General features: G+C 41.6%; 1 pseudogene; it reads right to left on the minus strand.

Annotated features, from left to right (window-relative positions):
- Positions 1 to 2561: 2561 nt before the first annotated feature.
- LOC143099133 (structural maintenance of chromosomes protein 6-like) overlaps positions 2562 to 20874 on the minus strand; it is a 26978-nt pseudogene continuing 8665 nt past the window's right edge.

The following is a 20874-nucleotide window of genomic DNA, read 5'->3' on the forward strand; positions in this document are numbered from 1 at the left end:
GTACATTTGAGTCAGTTCATTTCTCTCAGCAGTAGTATTGTGGTATATTTTGTATTGATGCAAGATGGGATGCTGACAATCTCAACATATAAATATCATTAGAGCTTGATACAAAACTGTCAAAAGAACTACAAAATAAACTACATAATGGCTCGCTATTGGCAGCCAAAAGACATCACTCCTAAAGCCCTCCCACAGTTATCGCAGAGCTGGGTTGGAGAATGTTGATTGGTTTGGAATGTTGACTGGGTTGGAGAACCATGATTGGTTGACAACATTAGAGCTCACTGATTGGTTCATGTGATTAGGAGATACCTCATTATTATTGGCTAAAGGGTGTACGAAAGTGCAAAGTCAGATAGCTATAAATGAATGCACACCAGTTGAGGACAGTGATCTTCTGCAGAACATGTTATTGACAGATTGAAGCCTGAGTTAAAGGCGGGTTTGTAGTCTCTTCATTTTCTCTGCCTCTGTGGGGTACATTCTGAGTTTGTGAATTGTACTGAGTTTGAACCTACTGTAATTTGCTACAAGAATATCCTCTTACTTTTGTGATATTGTGATTGTACCATGATAAACAGTGCACATGTATTGTATTATGGGGTATGTGGTAACACCAGCACACACACACACACACACACTGTACCTGGTAGATAAACGTGCAAAATTATATTTTCACTAGGTGCGACTGCAGTTCTGGAAGCGGTGCAGGAAAATCAGACAGAAATAACTCAGAAGTCACACAGTAACATCTTAATTAAAACACCTTGTCTTATTTGGTCATCTGTTCCTCCTTGGGAAGTCTTAATGATGTGTAGTGGCCTTGAGAGACATTTTTGTTTTATTTCTATAAGAACTAAGTTGAACTAATTTGAGCTCTATTCCTGTGTAATATGTGTTCTATGAGGGTCAGGATGCATAGCATCCTCAGACATGTAACTGAGGAGTTAACCTCTGGGGTATGTTACTGCACTTTAGCAATGCTGACCTTAACCTTAACTCTAAAGTACATCTGGGCAGAGAATGCCGCCACCTTTATACTTTTCTACTTTCTTTCTCCAAAACAGAGGCCTATCTCATGCTGATTTGTTATGTCTACAAATAGTAATGAAAATGATCCGGCTATTTGACCATTGTTGTTCTGGCCATTTATTTGCTGTACAGTTTAAAGTAAGTACATTTGTGTACAGTAAAAGTGTCATCTGCAATGCTAATCCCATACAGTTTTTTTAAATGCAGCAAATTGTGCATCAGTAGTTATGTTTGTAATGTAGTGTTCGTGGTACTCAAGGTTGTACGAATTTATATCACTTCACATATATGTTGAAGTAATGCAGTTGGCAAACAAACAAATAAACAAAAAACTGCAAGCCTTGTGATTGGATGCTAACAAAACATTTTGAGTTTCTTGGTGTTTTAAGCCCCCAACGTTGTCTTCAAGGCAGCGCTGCCTGGAAGGCGCTAGGGTTAGGTATGGACAAAAGATTCTAGAACAGAGCTCCGCTCTAGAATCTTTGGTATGGACTAAGGTTAGGGTTGGGGTTAAGGTTAGGATTAGGTGCCCTTAAGTCAACGGTGGCAGCGCTGCCTGGAAGACGACGTTGGAGGCTTAAAACACATTGAGCACATCTTAAATCGAGCACAGTTTGATCTCAAAGTGTGAGAGAGAAGTTTGGAGTAAAAAGATATACCATTGTTTGCATTAATTCAATCCCCTGGAATGGTAAGTAATGGGTAAATAAGTAATGGATGTCGCAGGTTTGTGTCTCACGAACGTGAACATGCTCGAGTTTAGTAGTAACCTTTGCTATCTATATCTCTAAACCAGTTGATAGTGTGAGAGTTGATGATACTTTCATTAAGTTATAAAGGTACAAATTAAGTTATTAAGTTATTAAGGTACAAATAAAACACACTTGTGTGGGGAAATCGAATGACAATGACACTTGTTTTTAGTCAAGATGATGCCAGAGAAGAAAGAAAACAATACAATAATAATCAGTTGGGCATGCCAAACTCATTGAGCATAGAATGAGCACAGTTAGTCTGTTCTGTTCACCAGAGAGACACTTGAAACATTTACATGCAGATGCTTGTATCAGACTTAAATACATACAGGTGAGGCAACCATTTTGTCTTACATTCCATCATAAGGTCGCTGAAAAATTGCAGCACCTTGACAGGTGAAGTTGACCAAAAACAAAAATCAGGAACACAAGGTGAGCTATTAGCTCACATCAAAGCAAACACAATGTTTTCCATCTTCTTTTAAACAATTATCTTCAGGTTAACCATTTTAAATATACAACAAACATACACAATTAACTCTGAATGTTAATTAAAACAACAATTTTAACCACACCTTGCTGAAGAGGTCTAGGTGCATCACATTTCCTTAAATAAAACATGTAAAACATAAAACAAACAAACTAACCAAAAGGACCTAAAGATGGTGAACACCTCTGGGAAGAGATCCCCATCAGGTCCTCCTTAGTGAGGTCTTCTCTCCTCAGGTCTAGTCGTCTGGTCCTCGTTAGTGAGGTCCTCACTCCTCAGATCTAGTCGTCTGGTTGGCTGCGCTGGCCAAAGGGCAGGACGGTCTGGTTGCGGTCGGGATCGTTCAGGCGCAGCATGCGGATCAGGTTGCTGACCGGCAGGGAACTGTGAGACGGGTGAGAGGTGGGCAGTCAGGTGGGCAGCAGCACAGGTGGACGTGGGATTATTATACAGGTACAGAAAATAAAACATTTAAACGCAGACGCAGCACAGGTGGACGTGGGATTATTATACAGGTACAGAAAATAAAACATTCAAACACAGACGCGTACAAGTCTCAGCTCTAATGTAAGACAAAGCAAAGATGGGATATTAAATTGATGAGAGGGGGTCAGTCAGGTGGACACGGAATTAGACAGACGCAGATGTAGCAGGTGGGGAAGCACAATCAGCGGCGGTTCTATCTTGTATAGCAACTCATTTGTGTCTTTTTTAATCATGTGTTTTATGTCTTTTAATTATTACTGTTTTAATATGTTTAAAAATATTGCCCTTTTACTATTATGTTGTGTGTTTTAGGTTTTCTTTTTTATTATGATCTTTAGTTTTTAAACTATTCTTTGACTATAGCCTTTCTATGCTTTTAATAGCTAATATTTTTTTCTTTTTGTTTATGCAAAGCATATTGAATGATTTCTGTGTATGAAATGTGGTATATAAATAAACGTGACTTGACTACCCCTTTGATTTAGTGCTAGATGTCTTTTCAGCATTACAGCATTGACAATCTCCCTTCTTGAGCACAAAACATTGAGGTTAGAATTGTTTTGTTACTAGCCTACATTGTCAGCATAGTTTTTCAATCACTTGCAAGCTCTTGTTGCCCTTATCAGGATCTGCCACTGAGCACACTGCATTTCAACAGAGTTGTACAGTTCAAATTCGCAAACGTTTGTGAACATTCGCAAACAGTCTGAAGAGGTAGTTCTCTGCGAACATACAGTGAGCTGAACGTGAGCTGAATGAAGTGCTACCGTTGCAATGGAATTCTGTTCAGAGAAAACAAGCTCAACGCACCTCAGGATTCGAGTATGTAAAACCAAGCCATGATAGGAACAGGGATTAATAATGAATCATTCTGCCTTCAGATGCAATCACAGTTACCACTGTAATGACAGATTGTCAGTCAAGCAAAATTCAGCCATGATGAGGAAATCACACATCACCTCATGCTCTGGGGCGTGAGGAAGATGAACTGTCTGTAGCGCTGACTAGACGCCACCTTGAGGAACATGTCCATGGAGATCCTCCTGTTCACCATGTCCTGCAGCAGAGACAGACACTCGTCAGTTAAATCTCTCAATTGTACCACACCAGATTTCACCATCTCTGGAGAAATTTCTAAACAGTCCTAATTTTGTGAGGGTGTTTCCTAAACATTTGAGGAATGTTGTCCCTTGGAGATACGCATGCATTGCAAAACCATGATGATGAATTGCTGATTTTGGGTTAATTTCTGCAACCACAGATTTGCAGAAAGCAGTCTAAAACAGCAAGCTTATAAACAGGTCTCAAAAAGAGATTGACTTTTTCATTGTGGTTTGAACACCTTTTCCATCTGCATTCATAAATCCCATGAATGATGGGACAGTGAGCCCGTGGCTAATCATCAACAAAATCCATCAAAGAAAAAACTGGGATGAGAATGCGTTCTAGATTGCTACCATGTAGACGTCAAACTCGTCCAGGGCACGGAATGGTGACTCGGTAATGGACCAGAGAGAGAGTACAAAGCAGACAGTGGAGAAAGATCGCTCGCCTCCCGAGAGAGATCGCATGTCGCTCAGAGACGCCTTGTTCTTGCCTCCAGGCTGCACCTGACGTGATATAAGACATGCAAAGACACAGTTATTGACATTTGTTTATAGGCATCATATTATTTAAAGACAGATTATTGAAAAAAAAAAAACACTGTCTTTTGTTCATATGCCATGTGTTTTGGGGAAGAAAAACTCATGCACCAGTCAATCTGTGACACACAGACTGACAGGTACATCAAATCTTGTGTTTTCAGATAATAGGCTGGACGCATGAATTAATGAATGAGTGAGTGTAGATTATTCTACTGTATAACGGACTATAACAAAGCTAATGCAGACGGATATGGTTGTAAATGGGAACTGTTTATACACTAGGCCAGAGATTTGATTCAGTAGTATGGGTCCACTTTGTTTGAAATGAACGTCCAGCTAATGACTGTTTTCATGCATGAAAAGGTGCTGGGAGGGTTTGGACACAAGTTATGTACAAAATATGCTGGACAGGACGCAACAAGCAATATGCTGCTGTGACAAAGGCAAGGGCTGGTTATTTTGATGAAACTCGTACTGAGGCAGTCACATTCATGACATTGTACTTACACTGTATATATTTTTTTTAAAGCAGTGCATCGTTATTTTTTTATATCTGAGGGTGGGCCCAAATCTCTGGCCTGTAGTGTACATTATACATTATCAATATAACTGAACTTATAATAGTGGTGTCCTAGAAAGACCCAGGATTGGCTTACAGCTATGGAGAGTGTTTTATTCTTGTGGTCAAAGTTCATATGGCCAGCATATCCTCTCTGCGCCAGGGTCATGTCAAAGTAGTACTTGCAGCGCAGTGAGTACAAACTAGAGAGAGAGAGAGAGAGAGAGAGAGAGAGAGAGAGAGAGAGAGAGAGAGAGAGAGAGAGAGAGAGAGAGAGAGAGAGAGAAAATAGCACTCCGGATAAGTGAAATAAACTAACCACCATCCACCTTTATGGACACACAAGTTTAGCGAGAATTCTTCTCACCTCCTAAGCCTGGTGAAGGCTTTCTGCCTCTGGTGGCCGATGGCGGCGATCACCTCGCCAAACTGTTTCAGGCTTCGCACTTCCCTGACAGCAGTGCTGTACTTCTGTGAAGCTTCCTGGTATTCCCTAGGAACACATGAGTATCTCTATAATCCTCCAGCAATACACAAAGCACCGGCAGAATTACGAAACGAGGACAGAGAAACGAAACAGAAATGAGAAGCAGAAAAATAAACCAGGACAGGAAGAGAAAAAAGAGAGAGAAGATGTGATTAGAAGAGATAGAATAAACAAAAGATGAAACTACATTAGTAGAGAGAGCGCATAGAGGGAGAGATACTACAACAGCAGTATAGAGAATATAGGTGAGAGGAGACAGGACTACAGGAGTACTATAGAGTATAAGAGCAGACAGTACTACAGAAGTACTATAGAGTATAAGAGCAGACAGTACTACAGGAGTACTATAGAGTATAAGAGCAGACAGTGCTGCAGGAGTACTATAGAGTGTAAGAGAGAGGAGACATAACAATAGAGTGTCCAGGGAAGCTGCACACCTGATGATGAGCTCGTGGTCCCCCTGCTGCTCCTGCTGGGTGTTGATGGCGGCGTGCAGGCGGTTCAACTCCACGTCCAGGCTCCTCGCCGTCCTCCTCACCTCCACACGCTCTGGACAAATCTCTGACGCCTTTGCTACGGATTCCTGACACACACGCACACACATGCGCACACACACGCACACACACACACACACAGACACAACTCATTACCAGTCATACTGAAAATCTATGAAGGGTTTATTTAGTGTTGTGTTGCCGGATGTTAAGATTTTAAAGCTAATTTATTAGCAGTAACGTTATCTGTTCACTGGTTTTTTGTATTGGTTTGTCTAGTTAAATGTTTTCCCTATTTATTTACGCTATTTTTGATAGTTTTCGTGTTATTCTTAGTCCTTTTTACTCCTAAATCAGCTGATGTCATTGACATTTGTCCATTGGGAGCTTGCTATGGCTAGCTTTTGCCCTAGCTGGGCATCGGACATCCTTCCATCTATCCGTGAGCGGTGCAGCACTTCACTGTCTGGTCGAGGGGATCTCTCGGAACAGCTGGACCGAGGCTACTCTGCAAAAGATCTGCCATGGCCGCCGAGCTGTTGCTGACCTGCGAGCTGCCATGCCAACTGCAGACTAACTGGGCCTCTGACATCCTTCCATCCATCCGTGAACAGTGCACTTCACTGTCTGGTCGAAGGGATCTCTCGGGACAGTCGGACCTAGGCTCTACTCTGCGAAAGATCTAGCAGCTACCGTGGCCGCCGAGCTGTTGCTGACCTGCGAGCTGCCTTGACAACTGCAGACTAACGTTAACGGTGAAGAGCTGCATTCTCACGGAGCAACAAACGGTCGCTGTTAAGTCCACCGAATTGCGGATCTACACGATCGCTCAGTACTTTGGACTGTGCTTCCATCATCTCCAGACTGCAGTCTAGCAGGCCTAGCTTCTAACGTTAACGTTATCTCCAGACTGCCAGTGAATTCACCGGGTTGGTCAGTTGCTAAAGAACTTTGTTGGCATTGCATCGGTTGTGAAGACACAGCTCTGTGCGCAGTTTTCACGGATCATCATTGCCCTTGGACATTTTCAGCTGGTTTGGAAATTGGACTAATTTTAACATCACTTTTTCCCCTTTTAAAATATATTTTCTTTTTTTTATTTGTTTATTTGTTTTGTTGTCTGTCTTGTATGTCTTGGTGTCACGGGTACGCTGGCGACTACGCCGCTCCATCCGGCATCTTGTGTCTTGTTGTTATGTGTCTTGTTTGTGGAGCGCTTTGGATTGCACTATGTGCATGTTAAATGCGCTTTAAAAATAAATCTGACTTGACTTGACTTGACTGGTGACTGAGTACCATAAGCTCCAACATGTCCACTGTCCCACTGTGGCCACTGGTACCTGGAGCTCCTGCTCTTTCTGTTGCAGGTTGTTTTTAAGAGCCTGGATGTTGTTGACGTGGGCTTTGCGCTTCTCCTCGTAGTGTTTCTTGTGGTGCTTACACTTCTCCACCTCCTGATCACACTTGCTTAACTCCTCCTGTATTATACACACACACACACACACACACACACACACACACACACACACACACACACACACACACACACACACACACACACACACACACACAGGCACACACACAGGCACATGCACGGCGCACGCACACAAATAGATTTACAAACACATACCAACGGAAGCAGACACACCAATATGGACACAGCAAAAGCGTTCATCAACCAGAGTTATTTCCTTCCTTACCAAAGACTTCCCAGCATGCTTTGCCAGTAGTCTCTACGCACCCTGATTGGCTCAGCCTCCTCGGCCGCGCTGCTCATGAGCTCCCGGTGGCGCTGGTAGTTCTGCTCTGCCTCCGACGCAACGCTCCGCACCTGGGCCAGCCTCTCCTCCGCCTCCGCACACCTCTGTCCAGACGCAGTCAGCTTCGCCTGGATCTCCTCCAGCTCCTCCTCCTTACAGGCAGCAGAGGACGGAGAAGGCCGATATTTTCATGGTGTCATTTATATAATTAATGTAGAAAACGCTGTGACATATCTTGATATAGTGTTGAATTTTCATGGTGTCATTTATACTGTTTATGTAGAAAATAGTGACATATGTTGATAGTGTTGAATTTTCATGGTGTCATTTATACTGTTTATGTAGAAAATAGTGACATATGTTGTTGATGCAGCGTTAGGTCTATATTGCCCAGCTCCTCTTAACTGACCAGTGGGAGCAGGTCTTCAGACTGGGGCTCCTCCACATTTTGCAGTTCACTGATCTCCAACTGCAGCCTCCTAGACTTATCCTGTAAAAGAGGACTCATCAGTACACACACACACACACACACACACACATACACACAGAGACACAGTAGGGATGCAACGGTACAGTATGTATCACGGTTTAATGGTATGGTTTCGATATTTTAATATAAAAAATACCCACTGATATAAACAATTAACTACATTTTGCCTAAATTTCTCTCACTGTGATGTTTCATGGACTTCAAAAGTTGCGTTGCCGATTGGTGTTACTGATGATGTAGGCTAAACCAAATCAAACTGCCTTGGTGAGCTATATACATAAAATTGCCTGTCTTGCTTTGCCTGTGTGTGGAGGGGTAATGATATTATTGAATATAACTGACTATGACATTGTAACATTTTTTCAATCGTGACAGAATCCTGAGACAGTATAATAATAATAATGTTTTTGGTGCGTTTTTTTGTTCATCTACCTATAAGGACGACGCCAAGCTAACTGCTCATTGTCTTCAGTTTTTACGAAATCCTAAATGTTCCAAAAGTGGATTTGAAAAATGACGGCCCCTCTTCAAGTTCTTCCATCAGGTTGTGTCCTGATGTTTCTCAAACTCATTTGCATACAGAGTCAGTTAGTGCTGGGATGAGGGGGCTTAAGGTTCAACGCTGACTTTGGTGTGCTCGTCATAGTAGTCACCGCATATGTGCAAAGGGCTAAAGGCATAGATATTAGAAAGCCATGGACGGTTGCGATTTTCTGGATTATACTCAAGTCGTCAAGGGAGAAATTGTACTGAATTCTTACTTCCAGAATCGGCGATGGGCAGGACTGTTGAGCTCTATAAGTACAACCATGGATATTAGAAAGCTAGATACCGCATTGGGCTACAGAACGTACGTAAATAGCGCCGCCATATTGGTGGGAGCAACCATCACTGGAGGCCAATGGAGAAACAGGTGTCTCTGATTGGAAATCAGACAGGTGTCTCTGATTGGAAATCAGACAGGTGTCTCTGATTGCCGGCAAGTGTAAGGTGTTTGCCCCAGCAATATGGCAGCCGCGTTCACGTATGGCACCTAATGGAACTCGACGGACAATGCTTATCTAGCTTTCTAATATATATAGACCTCTGAAGTTCGCCTACAAAAAAGCTGACATCTTTGACATCCGGTATCTGGCGATTTTTCCTATGGGAAAATAACATAGGGATTTTGAATTATCGCACCTGTTAAACTCTCCTGAACACACTTTTTTGGATACTGTGATCTCCGGTACGTGAAGGCGGCACACTTAGATTTTTGCTACCCCAGAGCTAACTTGCAATGCAACTTTCCATAGGTAGTTAGCTTCAATTAAAAACCGGATCTCCTTATATGGGCAAAGATGGCCGTTTTGTTTCTTTTTTGTAGGCGAACTTCAGAGGTCTATGGCTAAAGGCATCAGTGTGACTATGTGAAAGGAGGAGGGTCAGAGGTGAAAAGTCAACCTTGACTTTGGTGCGCTCGTCATAGGCGGCCTTGAACAGGGCGTTGTTCTGGCGGATCTCAGAGTCGAGCGTCTGCTTGTGCTGACGGAGGCGTGACAGATTCTCTCGCTGGTTCTCAAGGGCATCCCGCAAATGCCTGCATGTAGGAAGATCATAGTGGCCGACAAAGAGGCATAACTGATCTACATTTCAGTGACAGCTAGACTCTTCTGTTCCTCAACATTTTACACCCCTGAGGATATCACAATGTCGGGGTGGGGTTGGGGGGTTAACTGACCCAACAAGCCTTCATAACTGACACTAAAAACATTATAATGTTCACATCATTTTCACATTTTGTATGTCAAACACACACACAAACACACCTGATCACTTCATCCACGTCTCCGCTAAGGTAAAGGGCCCTAACATGCTTTTCCACAGAGAAGCTGCGGTTGGTGAAGACTTGGTCACCATTCTCAGTGAAGGCCTCCTTGCAGTTTTGTGGAGGGCGGCCATCTTGCATCACCCTTCTGGCGTCATTCTCCCTCTACACAGAGATTTAGTCACACAGATATAAATGACGATGCAGTCATTTAAAAATGTTGAAGTCCCTCAGTGAGCAATGTGATTACTGCAAGAACTACAGCTATCGTGTGGCATTCAGGAGCATTAAGCTGCTCCAGCTATGTTTGTGGTTTAGCATCTTCCTCATGGCATCAAATTAGCAAATACATTTAGCATTAGACACACAAGACACACTGTGTAACAACGCTGTGATGCCTATATCATTTATTGACATGCTGCAGGGCATAATCAAGCAAGTATCACCATTAGGAGTGTTTCTCTTTTTTACAGGTTGACTTTAAATCTGTTATACCATCACATGTTCCAGCCCTGGGTCATTTACCGCCCCCCCCCCCCACCAACATTCTAAATCATTTTTATACATCAGATTGTTATGTAGCATAGTCATGTACATTAAACATAGTCAATACATGACATTCTTTGTCATGTAAAATATGTGTAGTGCTTTACATTGTCAGATCTTACTATGTCTTAATAAAATATAAAATGTAATAAAAAATGCCCCCCCCCCCCCCGCCTTTGGTGCTTCCCTACCTTCTAGCTGCAGTGTATGTCCTTAGATATAGCATATTGGGTCTTGAAATATTCACAAAAATCCATAGAAATTAAATATTCATGTAATTTGATCCAATATTAGTTATGCATGTGCATAGAGTATCTTATACACACCAATTGAATTGAAATATAAATTGTAAAGATTTATAATTTGTTGTAATCATTCCATATTTAGTGTAGTTATTCCATATCAGAACCCCTGAAGTATAATCAAAATGCAAGCATAAAACTTCAAAGTGTTACCTTTCATTTGAGACCAAGATTATGCTTCTACACAAAGGGGTTCATAGGCAGTAAGCATTTGATTGTCAGTATGCATTTTGCATAACCAAAAGTTCTATCGGTAATTTCCATAGGGCATTTTACAAAATGCATGAGCATATCTTGGCAAATAATGGTCTAAAGTAAGTAGTTTTCATTTGATATTGATCTACTTTTGCACACAGCTTCACAAGACCTGATGCCAGGGCTCAGTTGAGTTTCTAAGTCATATCAAGTGACCTAGAGGGCTGGAATGTGGTCAGTTCAGATGCATGTTATCCGGCAGAATGAGAAAACAATATTCTAGCCTCTGTAACTCTGTGTCAGTACATCACACTGTTTTTCTGATTGTTTTCCAAGAAACTACAGTGTCTCAACTTTCCAAAGAGGCATTTGATTATAGGCCAAAGTATGTAGGAGCAATGCCCTCCTAAGTAGATGATGTGCAATGTTGTGGAAAAAACTGAAAATGGGGCATATGCATATTAACTCATTGAATGCCAAGCTGTTTTCGGAAGCTTTGTCCTAGAGTGCCAGCAATCTAGACCATTGTTGATAATTTTTGTACAGCCACAGCATATTCTGTGTTATAGCTATGAACACATACAATGTCTCGTTTAAAAGACTTTAAGCTCTCAGTGGGTGCAAACCGTGTATTTCTACACGCCTCTGTTCCTGAGAAATCCCAAGCTAAACTGTGGCTAGTTTTCATCAAAATCGCTGTTTTTTTTCTAGAAATGGAGATATAACGTCTTTCATATTGCCTGTAAACTTTCCGGGAAGTGATCAGCGAGACCTGGCGAGACTGCCACCTAGTGATAGACCCACAAAAATGGCCTGGTTTTGACCTGACGTGCATGTGTCACTGATTCAACCCAAAGCGGCAACCGAGTTATGATAAAATGTCCAGATAAAATGTCCAGATTGTGCGTTTTCATCAGTTTCCGATCGTCATATATTTCATTTCCATTCATCACAGAGTTCCCAAAATCACATATAAGGTGTGAGAGTGTCTAGTTTCGTAATTTAAAAAAAAAGCTAAAAACGTAATATTACGTTTTTGGCACTCAACGCATGGGAAGGAAAAACGTAATATTACGTTTTTGGCACTCAATGAGTTAAACAACAGTTTGAATTAAAAAATGTTGAGGTTTCACACACACACACCTTAATGAGCAGTATGGTCTCGATTCCCCTCATGTCGATCAAACAGTTGGCCACATTGGGGTCATCAATCTCCAGGGACTGTAGTACACTGGAGTACTGCGGGTGATTGACAGCCCTAGAAGCAGAGGTCAAAGGTCAACCAGGCAGAGAGTCATCCAACCCAGAGAAGTATGACACAAGACTAGGGTTGGGCCAATGGACGATGATGGTTGACCGACATCATGCCATGATGCCAACCCCACTCAAGCCAGACACGCACTAATTCTATAGACCCTGTCTCAACATATAGGCGGGTCAATATATGAAAAAAAAAACAACTAACCTCAAAAAAATTGATACAAAAGGTTTTTCAACTGATTATGATACCTTTAGATGTACTTAATAACATATTAAAAATCTAGTAAAATCTGACCCCAGTAAAGGGGTCATTTTCAAGATGGCGTCCAAGATGGCCACCAGAAGCTAATTTGGGATATCTGAAGCATTAATCAGCCTAGGAAAGTGTTTTTCGTTTAATCAGATTTAGAGGTCACTGATTCATATATGTCACACTAAAGTATCAGTTCATAATTTTCAAAGACTTATAATTTTCAAGATGGCGTCCAAGATGGCCACCAGAAGCTAATTTTGGCTATATCTGACGCATTATTCAGCCTAGGAAAGTGTTTTTCGTGTTTAATCAGATTTAGAGGTCACTGATTCATATATGTCAGACTAAAGTATCAGTTCATCATTTTCAAAGACTTGTCATTTTCAAGATGGCGTCCAAGATGGCCACCAGAGGCTAATTTTGGCTATATCTGACGCATTATTCAGTCTAGGAAAGTGTTTTTATGTTTTATCAGATTAAGAGGTCACTGATGACTCTTCATCTTCACCTTTTTAGTGTTCTTATAGTAGGACCTGAGGATGCATGATGTTTTCTCTCTCAGTGTCACCATGCCTTCAAAACTTTTCCCTTCTGTGAAACATATGTCATTCCTGTACCGCTCCCTCAGTTTAGCTTTCAGATACTGATTACCGAATGGAATGGAATCAACCTCAATCAAATACTCTTATGTTAGATCCAAGTACAGAGACAGTCAACCGTTCTTAATTGTGTGCATTTCTGCAAGACACTCCGCTGTTCGTGTAGAAGATATGGATTACCTTGCACTGCTGCCTGTGGAACGTGTCAAAATGAACAATGTGACAATCCACACAAGTTCCTTTCAGAGGAGTCAGAGGATGATGAATAATGATATCATAATTATTTCTGATCTACTTATGCATATAGTTTAAGATTCAGTTTAATTAGCTCCCCGCTAATGATAGATGCCAACAAATTGATCTACACAAATATACAATGCATGCCTAATACAGTACATGGGTCATGGTTCATTAAAGTCATAAAACAGCCACATACTCGCAAACTCTACTCTACATATTGTAAAAGCATATACCCTGTACATGAAATATAACATTAATCAACAAAATAACATTTCCATCTTCTTCCACACCAAGCATAACACATACTCTATTCTGTATAGGCAAATATAGTGTAAAGCCGATACATTTTGGCATATACAGTCCAGGGAAAACAAATGAAACACCCTAAAATATATATTTTCTGAAAGCATATAATCTGTAGATAAAATATAGCACAATTTAAAACATGTCCCATCTTTCTCCGTGAATGCACAATACAAAGCCCTCTATAATGTATAGGCAAATCTAGTGTAAAGGGGATATATGTTGGCATGTACAGTCCAGGAAAAAGAAATTAAACACACTAAAATATATATTTTCTGAAAGCATATAATCTGTAGATAAGATATAACACCATTTAAAACATGTCCCATCTTCCTCCATGAATGCACAATACATTGCCCTCTATTCTGTATAGGTGAATCTAGTGTAAAGCGGATACATGTTGGCCTCTTTTGTCCAGGGAAAACAGATTAAACATCCTATATATTTTCTGAAAGCATTTAACCTGCAGATGAGATATAACACCAGTTAAGACATGTCCCATCTTCCTCCATGCCATGAAGAATACATTGCCCTCTATTCTGTATTGGTGAATCTAGTGTAAAGCAGATACATTTTGGCATGTACAGTCCAGTAAAACACCCCAAACCATATATTTTCTAAAAGCATATAACCTCTAGATGAGATATAACACCAGTTAAGACATGTCTTATCTTCCTCCATGCCATGGAGATGGTTAATAATCATGTATTGCATTTGCTCTGTATTAAAACACATTGATTTTAATTTATGGCTGAAAAAGGTAGAGCATTGAAACATTTTCAATTTTAACATTTAAAATCCTATTCTTGTTTAATTTGATCATCATTTGATATCAATTTCACCCCTGTAGACTGAATAGTAATTGAGATATAGCCATTCTAACCTGTTGACAGCCATTTTGGCGGCCATTTTGAAAATGACCCCTTTTCCAAGGTCAGATTTTACTAGTTTTTTAGTATGTTATTTAGCATGTCCAACAGTACCAGAATCCATAAAAAAACTTTTGTATCAATTTTTTTGACGTTGAACCCTATATTGACCCGCCTAATAGGTTAAAACATAAAAAACAATTCTCAGGAAATAAAATTGAACCTAGAACTGATGCATATAGCTATAGGGTAGCTTAAGACACTCAGACAGATAGTGCCAACATTAAGGAAACTACCATCTTATTCAAATAATTCCTGATTGTGACATTGTTATTGTGTTTTTTTCTAAAAAAAACAAAAACAATTATTTCTGTAAATGTATAGGATCAGAGGACCTCCGTTGTTTTCTGCTGCCAGTGCGCCCTGCCTCCAGTAGCCTGGAGCCCCTCACCCTCGATCGCAGCCCCTTACTTGCCCCTGCTCATAGTCGGCATGGCCGGTTATAACGTGGTGTGAGATGCGTTGCGTATAAGACTACTGAAGATTTTAGATGAGTGACTGTGATAGTAGGCCTGGTAGTAGTAGCGTTTTTTGCGAAGCCCAAGCTGGTAATGTGGAATATTCCACTGGTTGGTGCACACGCAAATGTTCAGATTGGTTGTCTGTACATTTCTTACCCGGATTTTACTGGAGCAGAACTTGCACACAACTTTGGTAGCCTATGCCTCTTACAGTAGCTGTCCACTTTCATCAGGCCATATATGTAGCCTACAATACCCCTCCCCCCGATATCATCGTCCATCGCAATGTTTTGCTGTACACTTCGTCAAATGCCAATTAAAGGGACATCGCCCAACCCTTCACAAGACAAGCTTGGGTGTCTTGCGTCTGTGAGTGTGACAAAGGTTTGCAACCAGTTACCTATATAAAAAAGTACATTTAACATGTCATTTTTATTGGTGTACAGACCTCTGGGTGATGTTGTAGGGCACATCGCTGAAATGGCTGACTATGATGGTGGGTCTCCTACCCCTGAGGTATCTATTTGTGAGTGCCTGTAGTTGACGCTCGTCTCTGTGGTTGTCACAGCAGAAGGCTGTCATCAGGCTCTTCAGACAGGTCTCAACAGCCAGAGCCAGAGACGGGTCCTTCAGACGTATACAGTAACCTACCACACAACAAGGTTGTTAGCGTGTGTGTGCTATTACTATTATTGTTGCTGTTGTTATTGTTATATTGGTTAACAGAGTGGTGTTTTCTGAACCTCACTTCAATGGGTTAATGGTAGTTTGTGTGTGTGTGTGTGTGTGTGTGTGTGTGTGTGTGTGTGTGTGTGTGTGCATTTGATATTATGTGTGTATTAATGGTGTGTATCTGTTTAATGGTGTGTATCTGTGTATGTATATGATATATGATGTCTGTGTGTGTATATGATATATGATATATGTGTGTGTGTGTGTGTGTGTGTGTGTGTGTGTGTGTGTGTGTGTGTGTGTGTGTGTGTGTGTGTGTGTGTGTGTGTGTGCATTTGATATTATGGGCTGTATTTTCGGTCACCAGCGCATGGCGTAAAGTTCGTTATTCACCGGCGCGAAGTTGAATTCCTTATTTTGCACCTTTATTTTTTAAGCATTGCGCCCAGGGGTGTGGCAATTAACAACCTAGGGAGGGACCTGGCGCATTGTCTAAAAATCGCTATCATACACCACCTAAACCTGGTCAGAAGTCAATGGCGAGTTGTTCATATGCTATTTTAAGAGCGCATGTCAACAGTCATATTGGCAGGTGCACGCACCATCCTTCTATCATTCATGAACGCACACCAGCGCACGTCCATGCAAAGCATTACAAATTGCACGATTACAATGGTAAAAATAATTAGAATAAAGATATTACGAAATACTGTACATCTCATGATGAGTAGTTATTCACCATCATTTGCAAATTGGTAATGACGGTTAAAAGTGATTAGGGGAGAGGCGAGAGACAAGTATGGAGCACAGCTGAAGACGCACTGTCACGAGATATAAGCAACTCCTCTGCAGGATAAATGTTGTTTTATTTAGTCATTTGAGCAACATTAGGGTAAGTGTTGCTTTTTCCAGCCTATGTTTTCTATGGTAACCCATTGTCAGTCAATAGTGAAAGTAACTGCATATAACTGTCTTGTCGTTGACTGACTCCTTGGTGAAGTTAGTTTCACTTTGCCAATGAGTTCAAATAATAGACGAGTGCAAATGCGTGAAGGCTATGCTAGGTTTTAGTAAAGCATGGTTTAAGAATGACTATTCCATACGGTCTTGCAAGCAGCCTCCTTCAAATGCGCCGTTGAATGCCAAAATACCGATGCATTTATTTGACATATCGCGCGTTGCGCCGTTAAAGGGAATGACAGATGTCATTCTCATTGGTTTAAAATGATGTTATGCCCCAAACACACCCATATGACTGATTAAAAGACCTAGGAACACCTTGTTACGCCATGCGCTCCACTTTTGAGAACGAAACCCCTCCCAATGTGAACTGGACATCCTACTAAATTTGAATAGACTTTTGACGAGTGACGATGCACTTTAGAATGTCATGATAGGGCCCTATGTGTGTATTAATGGTGTGTATCTGTGTATGTATATGATATATGATGTCTGTGTGTGTATATGATATATGATATATGTGTGTGTGTGTGTGTGTGTGTGTGTGTGTGTGTTGTAAGGTGAGAGTTGATACTTGTGTGACTTTGGTGTGTGGCCGTGTATTTTCTAACCCAGTGGTCCGATGGGTTTCTTCTGGAACATTCCTTTGCCGTAGGCCTCGTCGATGGCGTTGAGCAGAGAGGGCATGTTCTCCCCAAAACGACGGATCTGATTGGTGCGGCTGGCCTCCAGCTGATTCAGGCTTTTCTCCTTGGAGTTACAGGAGCGCTGCAGGTCTTGCTCCTCACGTCTGCAACAGGAAACCAGCGACAGGAAGTGAGGGAACAGCACAACAGATCAACATAAATAAAAATCAAAAAGATAAACAAACAAACAAACAAACAAACTAATAAATAAAGTAACTAGGTGAGGCTGCATTAGGAGGACAATAGAAGGCCAACATGAAGAAGAATAGTAAAGTGAAATGACCAGAGACAAGAGACGAGGACGGATCACTGAAGAGAAAGAGGAGTGAAGTGTTTAAAATGAAGTGGAGTGAAATAAATAGTGAATGAAGGGTAATGGAATGAATGAGTGAAAATAATCAGTGAATGAGTGAAAGAAATAGTGAATGACAAGGAAAGAGTGAGAAAAAGAATGGTGAAAAAAGATGGAGGTAAGGGAATAGTAGGGAGACCATGTGAGCACATACACAAATACAAAAACACCTTAAATTAAGTAAAACATCAATATCTTACAGGGGAAATCTGGTGTTAAATGCTTTTTAGATATGTTAAGTATGACCATAAGAAATCTTTCTCACATATGAAAAATATAAAGACAAACCTGCGCTCACGTTTAAGGGCAATTCCGCGCAAAACTGTCACATCCATAATGCCAACACAATGCCATGGTATTTAGTTGGCGTTATGGATATATGACAGTTTTGCGTGGAGTTGCCCTTAAAGGATAATTCCGGTGTGATTTGGACCTAAAGTGTGTTGAAACATGATACCGTGTGAACGTTTGTCTCATAGCTCACCTCGGCTTGTCCCCTGCACTCAGAAATCTGGCGCTAGTTAGCCAATGCTACCAACATAGTGTTTCGTTGTGGTGCCTCGGGCATCGGCCTAGCCATGCAAATAAATCACTGTTTTACACCATTTACGAGGTTCAAAGTAGCTCCATACTTCATTGGTAGACTTCCGAGGGCCTTGACATTTAAAACGAGACATGGAGAACTTTGAAAAAGCACTGGTAGTTTATTTACAAGACGATTTATACAGACAGTACCTTAAAGAAGCCCTATGCAAGTCTGGTTATTCCTTCGCTGTTTCTGGGTTTTCGCCTGATTTGGGCTCACATTTTTCACAACATAGCTCCCCCTGCAGCTTCGGTAGCAAGTGACTGCTACGCTAAACCCCCACTAGCTAGCGAGCTAGCCATCAAGAAACCAAGCTAAACACATACAGGGCTCACAATAAAACGGTCGAGCAAACACATTGTTCAAGAGACTATCAAACCACATTACAAAAACGAAGTTCACCCAAGGGTAGGCTACTTACAATTTCAACAGCAACAAAGCCAAGTCGGAGTCCGTTTTGCAGTCTTCTTAGAAACTACAATCTGACTAGATTTTCGAGGCCTTCCGCTGAGTAACATCCGGATTTCTTCGGTCCGGGACCAGAAAGTTGCATATTCGTTTTTTCCGCGGAGAAGCACTAGGGGGAGACGAAGCACCCACCAAACGACCCAAAAAGTGTTGTAGAACCATCAGAACGACTCTCAACTTGCATAATTAAGGTAATTTTTGCTAAAATTGTTGCATAGGGCTCCTTTAAGGAATTTTACCGTTCGACGCCATCTTGAATTAAGTCATGATAAGTCGAGCAACGAGTACGAACAAACAGGTCTGATAAGGGATCAGATTCCAAAAATAATTCCGTAAAAATGCATGGATTCTAGTTGCTGCTACTGGAAGCAACTGAATCCATGCATTTCCACTGAATTATTTTTGGAATCTGATCCCTTATCATACCTGTTCATTCTTACTCGTCGCTCGACTTATCGTGACTAAATTGAAGATGGCTGCAAACGCTAAACTTCGTGAAGATACTGTCTGTATAAATCGTCTTGTAAGTAAACTACCAGTGCTTTTTCAAAGTTCTCAATGTCTCGTTTTAAATGTCAGGGCCCTCTGAAGTCTACCAATGAAGTGTGGAGATACATTGAGCCTCGTAAATGGTGTAAAACAGTGATTTATTTGCATGGCTAGCCCGATGCCGAAGCACCAACATTGAAAAAGTTGTTGGTAGCATCGGCTAACTAGCGCCAGATTTTGGAGTGCAGGGGACAAGCCGAGATGGGCTATGAGACATACGTTCACACTCGGTATCATGTTTCAATACACTTTAGGTCAATATCACACCGGAATTCTCCTTTAAATGATAACAGCCTCAATTCTTGCATGAAACTTCACCTCACTGAGCCAGCCAGATTCCAAGGCCATCACCAAATCTAATCTCTGGTAGGCCTAATGTTCAATTTCGTCAATGACATGTCAACGAAAATTGAGTGTTGTGTTCTTAACTATGATGTTACTGTATTTTGCATACCAAAGGATATTTGGAAAATAGGAGGTGTTTAGCCTACATGGGAAGCCTAAGGCACTATCCCCCATTTATGCAGTGATCGGGCTCCCTTTTTAACATTGAGGTCTATGGCAGAATCCAAGAATTTCCTAGAATTTGTCAAAGCCTTATTTTTCTGAGCAATGGATGCACATTTCAGACATGGTATCATGATCTCCATGGTGTTGTGTAGGTTGACCTCTGACCTGGTGTTGTATTGGTAGTGTTGTGTAGGTTGACCTCTGACCTGGTGTTGTATTGGTGGTGTTGTGTAGGTTGACCTCTGACCTGGTGTTGTATTGGTGGTGTTGTGTAGGTTGACCTCTGACCTGGTGTTGTGTAGGTGGTATTGTGTAGGTTGACCTCTGACCTGGTGTTGTATTGGTAGTGTTGTGTAGGTTGACCTCTGACCTGGCGTTGTGCAGGGTGTCCGTGGCGATGGCGATGGCCTGCTGGATCTGCTCCAGCTGCTGGTTGAGGGTGGAGTCGCGCTGCACCAGCTCCTCCAGCTCCCGCTGCAGTCCCGCCAGGCGCACCTCACGAGTCTGGCTATCCGTCACCGACGCCTGGCTGATGCTGAAACACAGCCGTGCACCGGCACTTAGAAACCAGTCATCTATCAATCTTGGCACATTTGTGACCTCCTGCTTTAAGGCCTTCTCCCAAACATGGTAGCCACCAATTACCTCTGACGTGCAGTGCACAGGCACAAGCAAACAACCCAATCACAATGTTTGCTTTCTAAGCAAAGTTTGGAAGGAACCCAACGGGATGACTGATAGCCATCGCTCACCTCACTTCTGCTTTGTAAGAGATTAAAACCCTCATGACCTGTCTGCTACATCATGCACTCTGGCATTAAAACAGCATGCCACTTCCACCCCATTCTCCTCCAAACTCAAACTACCTGCTTCAACGGACATCGCTTCCACGCAATCTCCACTACAGGCATCTCAGGATCACGGCCTACAGCCAAGCCAAGCATGCGTATCATCAGCACTGTCGATTCGAGTATTGATATGGGTGAACGAGTGA

The sequence above is a fragment of the Alosa pseudoharengus genome, unplaced genomic scaffold (assembly GCF_046254945.1).
Source record: "Alosa pseudoharengus isolate Yale_2024_CS ecotype anadromous, Long Island Sound unplaced genomic scaffold, YU_APseudo_1.1 YU_APseudo_1.1_scf_25, whole genome shotgun sequence".
Lineage (NCBI taxonomy): Eukaryota > Metazoa > Chordata > Actinopteri > Clupeiformes > Clupeidae > Alosa > Alosa pseudoharengus.